Raw genomic sequence first — 9,893 nt, 5'->3', positions numbered from 1 at the left:
GGCTCGATTCTAGCCTCTGGTGACTGTGTGGAGTTTGCACATTCTCTCCGTGTCTACGTGGGTTTCCTCTGGGTGCTCCAGTTTCCTCCCATAATCCAAAGAGGTGCAGTTTAGGTGAATTGGCAAGGCTAAATTGCTCATGGTAGTCATGGATGTGTAGGTTAGATGTATTGGTCAGGGATAAATGTGGGGGAATGGGTCTGGGTGGGTTACTCTTCAGAGGGTTGGTGTAGACTTGTTAGGCTGAAGAGCCTGTTTCCACACTGTGGGATTCTAAAAAAAAACAGCATCTGAATGGATATATAAATAGGAAGGGTTTAGAAGGATATGGGCCAAATGCTGGCAAATGGGACTAAATGAAGTTAGGATATCTGGTCAGCATGGGCAAGTTGGATTGAAGAGTCTGTTCCTGTGCTGTACATCTCTACAACTCAATGTTCTTGCTTCTATTTGAAAAATGCTGTAGGATGGTTACCATTCACCTTAAGAATTAGAAAGAGTCTTGGTTTATTATGAAAGTTGGAGGTAGTCAACATGAATGGTCAGTAAGTCAGAGTTTGAATAACGGGCATGTTTGCTGATTGGCAGGATGTGACATTGATGTCCTCCAGGAATCTGCTGAGTTCATTTTTCACTGTCTAAATGATTTAGATGGAGACATAGATGTTTGTACATTTAAATCTGCAGGTGAGACAAAGTTAATAAGCACAGTAAGAATGGGTGGATGAGAACAGAAAGCTTCACCTGGATGTTGTATGAGTGGTTTGGAAAAAGAAAATTGAAAGCCATTGATAATGTGGGGAAGCCAGTAATCATGTTGAATCAAATGAGAACCATTGTGAAGTCAGACCAATCTTGGAACATTAACTCAGTTTCTCTCTCCACAAATGCTGCCAGACTTGCTGAGTTTCTCCAGCACAGTGTTTACTTCAAAATCATGCAGTGGCAAGTGATGTGGCCACAAATCATTGCTTTACTGTGTAAGTGCCAATGTTGGACTGGGGTGGACAAAGTTAAACATCACAAGTCAGGTTAGTGCTTCCAAATAAACCTGTTGTTGTGATTTTTAACTTTACTGGGGAGAAACTATTTCTTGTGCTGGGGATCCAGAACAAGGAGTTTATAACTTTTAAAATAACAGAGTGCATGAACGTAGGAAAAACTGGGTGTATCTTCTGGGTGTACTGAAGTAATCAAATTGATATGGGCAGCTCGTTGTTGGGTAAGTCCCGTGCAAGTGAAAGGAGTTGAGAAACAGACCAGTGGTGACTGATTTATGGTGGAATGGCTCCTGCCTAATTTAGAAGTTGACCCCATGGCAACACAGCCTTTCGGTGTACTTCTGAAATAAATAAGATTTTGCAATTTGTTTACATTTATTGCAAACAGAAAACAAAATATTTGGGGGTCGCGACAGTCCTCCCGGGGCACAGTCCTCACAGCTGAATGACTCGAACCCTTCACATTGAATATAATCCTAGAGACAACATCGAGTGGATAAAAAAAATCAGTTTAAAAGCAGACGAGACTTGGTTTTAAAACCAGTAAAACGTTGCGTAGTCAGTACAAACGTTGGTTTAAAAAGTCTTTTAAAAATATATACTGAACTTAAATGGTTGAACATCTCATTCTTATAAATGAATTTAAGCACTGTCAGATAAACCTCGTTGGTTTTGGGAGGGGGAGAGGAGGGAAAAAACAACATTTCCAGAGAAATAAAACAGTCGCAAGTAAGATTTTTCCGGGGAGTCTGACAGCAACGGGATCGAGTCCTTCCGTCATAAACAATCTGCCCCTGCGATATTATTTCTGTTTGTCGGGAATAGCAACACGTGTTTGCTCCTTCGTCATTTTATTAAAACAAACCGAAGGGGAAGCTGAGCGAGTGGCGGCGCGGCTTTAACGTGCCGAGAGGGAGAGGCCGGGCGGGATGTGGGCGAACGGCGGCAGCGGCGGCGGAACTGTTGTTTAAGGAATTAGTTGCAGGCGGCGGGGCGGAACCTGCGGAGAGGAGGCGCCGGGAGTCGGTTGAGAAGAAAATTAAATCGGAAGCAGAGAGGCGAAACGGAGCGAGCAAGACAGCGATGGTGAGTGAAGCCGGAGCTGGCGGCACTGGGAAGGAAAAAGGGGGGGAAAGGAGGAAGAGGAAAGGAGCCCGGCGGCCCCTCTCCATCAGCCCCTGACTCACGGTGACTCGGGCCGTTTGCGGGAGGCCGCTGTCGCCGCCATGTTGTTGGCAGAGCCCGAGGCCCAGGGACCGGCCTCAGGGATTCCCCAATTCCAGCCAGCCGGGCCCAGCGGCTGAAACTTTTAAAGACTTTTAGGAGGTGTGAGGAAGGGGGCCGATGCAGTGAAGCAGGAGTTCGGAGCCTCGGCCTCAGTGCGGGGGAAGGGCCGGGATGAATCTGAGAGGCAGCCGAGGCTCTATTCCAGGCCTGTCTCGGGAAGCCGGGCCCTGGGACTCCTCCTGTTTGTGGCGCACTACAAAGAGGAGCTGATTAATTTCCGCCTACGGCTGCAGACAGACCCTGGCCGTCCTCCCCGGCCGGGTTCCACAAACAGTCTGGGATTCCCCTCGCCTCGGGCTCCAGGGACCGAGGCCTCGATCTCTGTTTGACTCGACGCTGTATGAGCGGCGGCGATCTGGGATCCAGTGGGATCCTGAGCATCGACTGTAAATAAACTACTGCAATGATGTCTGGTGGGCTAAAAACATCGGAGTATTATCATTTAACCTACATTCTACCGCTTTTTAAAATAAACGAATTAAGTTGTCACGAAGTCTCACACAATTGCCACTTAAATCGTCACGTTGTTTTAAACGCCTTGTCTTTGTCAACTAAAGTATTGTTTAGAGGATTGCGTTGCACCAAAAATCACTTTCCGTAATTCAACCCAGTAGTTCTAGTTTGCCGCTGTTTGTTTTATACAATGACGCACTGTAATTGTTTCCACTCCAACTGAAATGCTTCAGTGAGTGGATATGAAACAACGATTGTTCTCTTCATGACTTGGTCTTGCCCGTGTTGTGGAAATAGCTTTTAGCATAATGCATATATAAAGTGTTACTGTCCAATAGTTTTGTGAAAATGTATCAATAATTATCATTGAACTTTGTGATTTGTACTTGTATGTACTGTTGCTTTGACTTTTTTATGTTTGCAGAATTTAACCAAGAGATGGTATTTTTCTCAAAACCAGTTAAGGAAATGTCTCTGGCGTCTGAGACAAATGGGAGGCCTGGGTAGAACTAGTGCCAAGTCGTTCAGTGTGGCAGATTCAGTAATCTGACATCTGAGTCGGAGAATCATCAATCCATATGAGCTTATTTGGATCATTAGTTTGTAAATACTTGACTTCTGGAGATTGGTGTTAAAAAGTGTGGTGCTGGAAAAGCACAGACAGTCAAGCAAAATCCAAGGAGCAGGAGAGTTGAAATTTCGAGCATAAGCTCTTCATCATATGAAATGTCGACTCTCCTGCACCTTGGATACTGCCTAACTGGCTGTGCTTTTCTAGTACCACACTCTTCAACTCTGATCTCCAACATCTGTAGTTCTCACTTTCTCCTTCTGGAGATGGAGACCTCAGTGGATGCTGGTGTTCCAGGAAACTATGCTAACGTGTTGCAACAGACTCAGTGGCCTATCAGAGCACACAATAGAAAGCAATACTGAAATGCTTCAGTGAGTGTGCAAGTTCTCAGAGATCAGATGATTGGATGTGTTATCTGTATCAGGCTGAGGAAACTCACCTTATCTCCATTTGAATAATTTAGATGACAGATTGTTTTCTTTGGGTGTCAATAATTCTATCCTTTTGGTTGGTATGGTTTAAATACAAGTTATCATGCGTTGCATGATTTAAGACAGTGTGTGACTTAGAGGGGAACCTGCGGTGGTAATCCATCTATCTGTCCTTGTGCATCTACCAGATTTTGGAAAAAGGGTAACTGCAGAATTCTTAGCCTTTGAACTGCTCTTGTTATTGCTATTTATATTTTATTTGTTTGTGAGATGAGGTTGTCTGCCTAGGCCAGCATTTATTGCTCATCCCAAAAGCCCTGAAGAAGGTACTGACCTGTCTTCTTGAATTGTCGCGGTCCTTCAGGTAACGGGAGACCACTATGTTGTTTGGAAGGGAGTTTCAGGTTTTGACCCAGTGAGGTGGATGGTCTATCATGACCCCAAAACATGTTAATGATGGGAATTTTGACAATGATAATGCCATTGAATGTCGAGCAGATAACTAGATTCTTTCGTGTTAAAGTTGCTCTTTACCTGGCTTAGTTTGGCATGGATGTCACACATCAGCTTAAGCCTAAGTGTCTAAGTATAATATTTGGGCACTGACTGCTTCAGTACGCAGGAGTCAAAAATAATGCTGAATGTTATGTAATCATCTGCATACATTCCTGTTTCTGACCTTGTGGAGGGATGAAAACTCATTCAAGAAGCTGAAGATATCTAGGCCTTGAATATTTTCTTTTTGACTCCTGTTTCAATGTTGTAATTGTTGAGGTGTTTGTTCTGTAACAGTCAATGGCAAGCTTTCAGAGTCCCAATGATTTCAGTTTTGCTATGGCTACTTGATTCTGCAGTTTGTTAAATGCTGTAGCAGTGTCAATGGTTGATAATCTTCCGTTGTCTTATAATTCAGCTCCCTTATCTATGTTTGCTCCAAATTGAGAGCAAGCAATGAGATCAGGAGGAGTCCAAACTGAAGAGGATATCAGTGAATGTTACTTAATAGCATCTCTGACACTTTACAACACTTTGGACTAATATAGCAGTAATTGAATTTATTTTATCTTTATAGCATTATTTATTAATTGAGTAGCTTGCTGCCCCACTTGAGTTATGAGAGGCACATTACTGAGGCTTTTTATCACACGGGCTGGGGCTTTTTTGTAGAATCCCTTCAGTGTAGAAACAGGTCATTTGGCCCAACAAGTCCACACTGACCCTCTGAAGAATAACCCATTCAGATCCATTCCCTTACTGCCTTTGCTGTTTCTGGATTAGAGTGGTGCTGGAAAAGCGCAGCAGTTCAGGCAGCATCCAAGGAGCAGGAAAATCGATGTTTCGGGCAAAAGCCCGATTATTCCTGATGATCTATTCATCTATTCCTGATGAAGGGCTTTTGCCCGAAACGTCGATTTTCATGCTCCTTGGATGCTGCCTGAACTGCTGTGCTTTTCCAGCACCACTCTAATCCAGAATCTGGTTTCCAGCATCTGTAGTCATTGTTTTTGCCTTTGCTGTTTGAATTCATGTATCGCTGGATATCGGAGTGCATCTGGGAAAATTAACAAACACTGAAATTCACAACTGATCTTGGAGGAACTGTTTGGGCGAAGTGCCTGCACAACACAAAAGCAGATAAGTGTATTGTTTCAAGTGGGACCTACAGAAAGTCTGCAGTAGTGAGTAGAGTGGGTTCTTTCTTGAATATATGTTTTTTGAGAGCTGTCTCTTGATTAAACTTAAAATATAAGCCATAACTATTAATTTAACCTGGGCAGTGTTTTGTAGAGGAATTAGACGGTGTTATTTTCTGAGCAAATTGTGAAGGAGCAAAAATGGCCTTTAGTAGAGTGACGTGCACCTCTTGTCAGATGCGGGAGTTTAAAGAGAGTTTAAGAGTTACTGTGGATTACTGCAATAAATGCTGTTGGTTGCGAATCTTATCAGATCGAATGGATCGGTTGGAGAGACAGTTAGAAGCAATGACGAATTTGGAACAGCAACAGAAAGTGATGGATGGCAGTTATAGGAAGGGAGGAAAGTCTCAGATGCAGTCATGTAGATGGGTTAATTCCAGGAAAGGTAAGAGAGGTAGGCAGCTAGTGCAGGAGCCTTCTGTGGCTATCCCCTTTTCAGACAAGTATACTGTTTTGGAAAATGTAGGGGGTGATGGATTCTCATGGGAATGTATCATGAACAGCCAAGTTTCTGGTATTGAGACTGGCTCTAATGCAATGAGGGATACATTGGGTTCCAAAAGATCAATTGTACTGGGGACTCTCTAGTCCGAGGTACAGACAGACGTTTCTGTAGCCAGTAGCAAAGAATGAAAATGATGTGTTGCTTCCCTGGTGCCAGGATCAAGGATGTCTCAGAGGGTGCAGAATGTTCTCAAAGGGGAGAGGGGCCAGCAGGAGGTAATTGTCCTCATTGGAACGCCAAAGGAAGGGGAAAGGTTGAGATTCTGAAGGGAGATTAGAGAGTTACGCAGGAATTCAAAAAGGAGGTCCTCAAGAGTAGTAATATCTGGATTACTCCCGGTGCTACAAGCTAGTGAGGGCAGGAATAGGAGGATAGAGCACATGAATGCATGGCTGAGGAGCTGGTATATAGGAGAAGGATTTACATTTTTGGATCGTTGGAATTTCTTTTTGGGTAGAAGTGACCTGTGCAAGAAGGACGGATTGCACCTAAATTGGCAGGGAGATTAGCTAGAGCTGCTTGGGAGGATTTTAAACTAGTAAGGTGGTGGTGGTGGGGGGGGGAACCTAGGGAGGAAAGAGATCAATCTGACACTGGTGCAGTTGAGAACAGAAGCAAGTCAAACAGTCAGGGTAGGCAGGGACAAGGTAGGACTAATAAATTGAACTATATTTCTTTCAATGCAAGGGCCTAACGGGGAAGGCAGATGAACTCAGGACGTGGTTAGGAACATAGGACTGAGATACAAATGCTACAGGAAGGATAGAAAGGGAGGCAAAGAGGAGGGGGAGTGGCTTTTTGATAAGGGATAGTATTACAGCTGTGCTGAGGGAAGATATTCCCGGAAATACATCCAGGGAAGTTATTTGGGTGGAACTGAGAAATAAGAAAGGGATGATCACCTTATTGGGATTGTATTGTAGACCCCCTAATAGTCAGAGGGAAATTGAGAAACAAACTTGTAAGGAGATTTCAGCTATGTGTAAGAATAATAGGGTGGTTATGTTTGGGGATTTTAACTTTCCAAACATAGACTGGGACTGCCATGGTGTTAAGGGTTTAAATGGAGAGGAATTTGTTAAATATGTACAAGAAAATTTTCTGATTCAGTATGTGGATGTACCGACGAGAGAAGGTGCAAAACTTGACCTATCCTTTAGAAATAAGGTAGGGCAGGTGACTGGGGTGTCAGTGGGGGAGCATTTTGGGACCAGCGACCATAATTCTATTAGATTTAAAATAGTGATGGAAAAGGATACGCCAGATCTAAAAGTTGAAGTTCTAAATTGGAGAAAGGCCAATTTTGACAGTATTAGGCAAGAACTTTCAAAAGCTGATTGGGTGGGGGGAGATGTTCGCAGGTAAAGGGACGGCTGGAAAATGAGAAGCCTTCAGGAATGAGTTGATGAGAATCCAGAGAAGGTATATTCTTGTTAGGGTGAAAGGAAAGGCTGGTAGCTATAGGGAATGCTGGATGACAAAAGAAATTGAGGGTTTGGTTAAGAAAAAGAAGGAAGCATGTGTAAGGTATAGACAGGATAGATCGAGTGAATCCTTTGAAGAGTATAAAGGCAGTAGGAGTATACTTAAGAGGGAAATCAGGAGGGCAAAAAGGAGACATGAAATAGCTTTGGCAAATAGAGTTAAGGAGAATCCAAAGGGTTTTTACAAATACATTCGACAAAAGGATAACTAGGGAGAGAATAGATTAGGTAATAACAATGACTGCAGATGCTGGAAACCAGATTCTGGATTAGTGGTGCTGGAAGAACACAGCAGTTCAGGCAGCAAACGAGGAGCAGTAAAATCGACGTTTCGGGCAAAAGCCCTTCATCAGGAATAAAGTCAGAGAGCCTGAAGGGTGGAGAGATAAGCTAGAGGAGGGTGGGGGTGGGGAGAAAGTAGCATAGAGTACAATAGATGAGTGGGGGAGGCGATGAAGGTGAAAGGTCAGGGAGGAGAGGGTGGAGTGGATAGGTGGAAAAGAAGATAGGCAGGTAGGACAAGTCTGGACAAGTCATGGGGACAGTGCTGAGCTGGAAGTTTGGAACTAGGGTGAGGTGGGGGAAGGGGAAATGAGGAAACTGTTGAAGTCCACATTGATGCCCTGGGGTTGAAGTGTTCCGAGGCAGAAGATGAGGCGTTCTTCCTCCAGGCGTCTGGCGGTGAAGAAGGCCCAAGTGCTCGGCAGAGTGGGAGGGGGAGTTGAAATGTTGGGCCACGGGGCGGCGTGGTTGATTACTGCTGGTGTCCCGGAGATGTTCCCTAAGGTGCTCTGCTAGGAGGCACCCAGTCTCCCCAATGTAGAGGAGACCGCATCGGGAGCAATGGATACAATAAATGATATTAGTAGATGTGCAGGTAAAACTTTGATGGATGTGGCAGGCTCCTTTACAGCCTTGGATGGAGGTGAGGGAGGAGGTGTAGGTGCAGGTTTTAAAATTCCTGCGGTGGCAGGGGAAGGTGCCAGGATGGGAGGGTGGGTCGTAGGGGGGGCGTGGACCTGACCAGGTAGTCACGGAAGGAACAGTCTTTGCGGAAGGTGGAAAGGGGTGGGGAGAGAAATATATCCCTGGTGGTGGGGTCTTTTTGGAGGTGGCGGAAATGTCGGCGGATGATATGGTTTATGCGAAGGTTTGAGGGTGGAAGGTGAGCACCAGGGCCGCTCTGTCCTTGTTATGGTTGGAGGGGTAGGGTCTGAGGGTGGAGGTGCGGGATGTGGACGAGATGCGTTGGATGGCATCTTTAACCACATGGGAAGGAAAATTGCAGTCTCTAAATAAGGAGGCCATCTGGTGTATTCTGTGGTGGAACTGGTCCTCCTGGGAGCAGATATGGCGGAGGCAGAGGAATTGGGAATACGGGATGGCATTTTTGCAAGAGGTAGGGTGGGAAGAGGTGTAATCCAGGTAGCTGTGGGAGTCGGTGGGTTTGTAAAAAATGTCAGTGTCAAGTCAGTCATCATTAATATAGCTGGAGAGGTCCAGGAAGGGGAGGGAGGTGTCAGAGATGGTCCAGGTAAATATAAGATCAGGGTAGAATGTGTTTGATGGCGTTGATGAATTGCTCAACCTCCTCGCGGGAGCACGGAAGTGGCGCCAATGCAGTCATCAATGTAGCAGGGGGAGAGGTGGGGAGTGGTGCCGGTGTCATTACGGAAGATTGACTGGTCTATGTAGCCAACAAAGAGACCGGCATAGCTGGGGCCCATACGTGTGTCCATGGCTACTCCTTTGGTCTGGAGGAAGTGGGAGGAATTGTTAAGGGTGAGGACCAGTTCAGCCAAACGAATGAGAGTGTCGGTGGAAGGGTACTGTTGGGGATTCGGGAGAGGAAAAAAACGGAGGGCTTGGAGGGCCTGGTCATGGCCGATGGAGGTGTAGAGGGATTGGATATCCATGGTGAAGATGAGGCATTGGGGGCCGGGGAAACCGAAGTCTTGGAGGAGGTGGAGGGCGTGGGTGGTGTCTCGAACGTATGTGGGGAGTTCCTGGACTAGGGGGGATAGGACAGTGTCGAGGTAGGTAGAGATGAGTTCAGTGGGGCAGGAGCATGCTGAGGCAATGGATCGGCCAGGGTGGTCAGGCTTGTGGATCTTGGGAAGGAGGTAGAACCTGGCATTGCGGGGTTCCCGGACTATGAGGTTAGAAGCAATGGGTGGGAGCTCTCCTGAGGTGATGAGGTTCTGTATGGTCTGGGAGATGATGGTTTGGTGATGGGGGAAGGGGTCATGACTACCACTGCACCCCCTTTATCTGCTGGCTTAATAGTGAGGTTGGGATTGGATCAGAGGGATTGGAGGGCTACGTGTTGAGAGGTTGGAGTGGGGGAGAGGGGTGGACAGGTTGAGGTGGTAAATGTCCCGGCGGCATCGGAAATGAAGAGTTCGAGGGCAGGTAATTGGCCGGTGCGGGGTGTCCAGGTGAATGCAATGTGTTGGAGGTG

At 45.8% G+C, this 9,893-nt stretch overlaps 1 protein-coding gene across 1 annotated transcript in view; it reads left to right on the top strand.

Moving 5' to 3' along the window:
* Nucleotides 1-1,857: 1,857 nt before the first annotated feature.
* Nucleotides 1,858-9,893, top strand: part of LOC132815738 (cullin-1) — a 131,994-nt gene continuing 123,958 nt past the window's right edge. The window contains exon 1 of the mRNA XM_060824852.1: nt 1,858-2,087. The gene's annotated coding sequence lies outside the window, so the exon portion shown is untranslated. The remainder of the gene's footprint in view (nt 2,088-9,893) is intronic.

This window comes from Hemiscyllium ocellatum, chromosome 5 (genome assembly GCF_020745735.1).
Source record: "Hemiscyllium ocellatum isolate sHemOce1 chromosome 5, sHemOce1.pat.X.cur, whole genome shotgun sequence".
NCBI classification, from domain to species: domain Eukaryota; kingdom Metazoa; phylum Chordata; class Chondrichthyes; order Orectolobiformes; family Hemiscylliidae; genus Hemiscyllium; species Hemiscyllium ocellatum.
The sequence above is the reverse complement of the archived record's forward strand: the minus strand, read 5'-3'. Positions and strand labels throughout refer to the sequence as shown.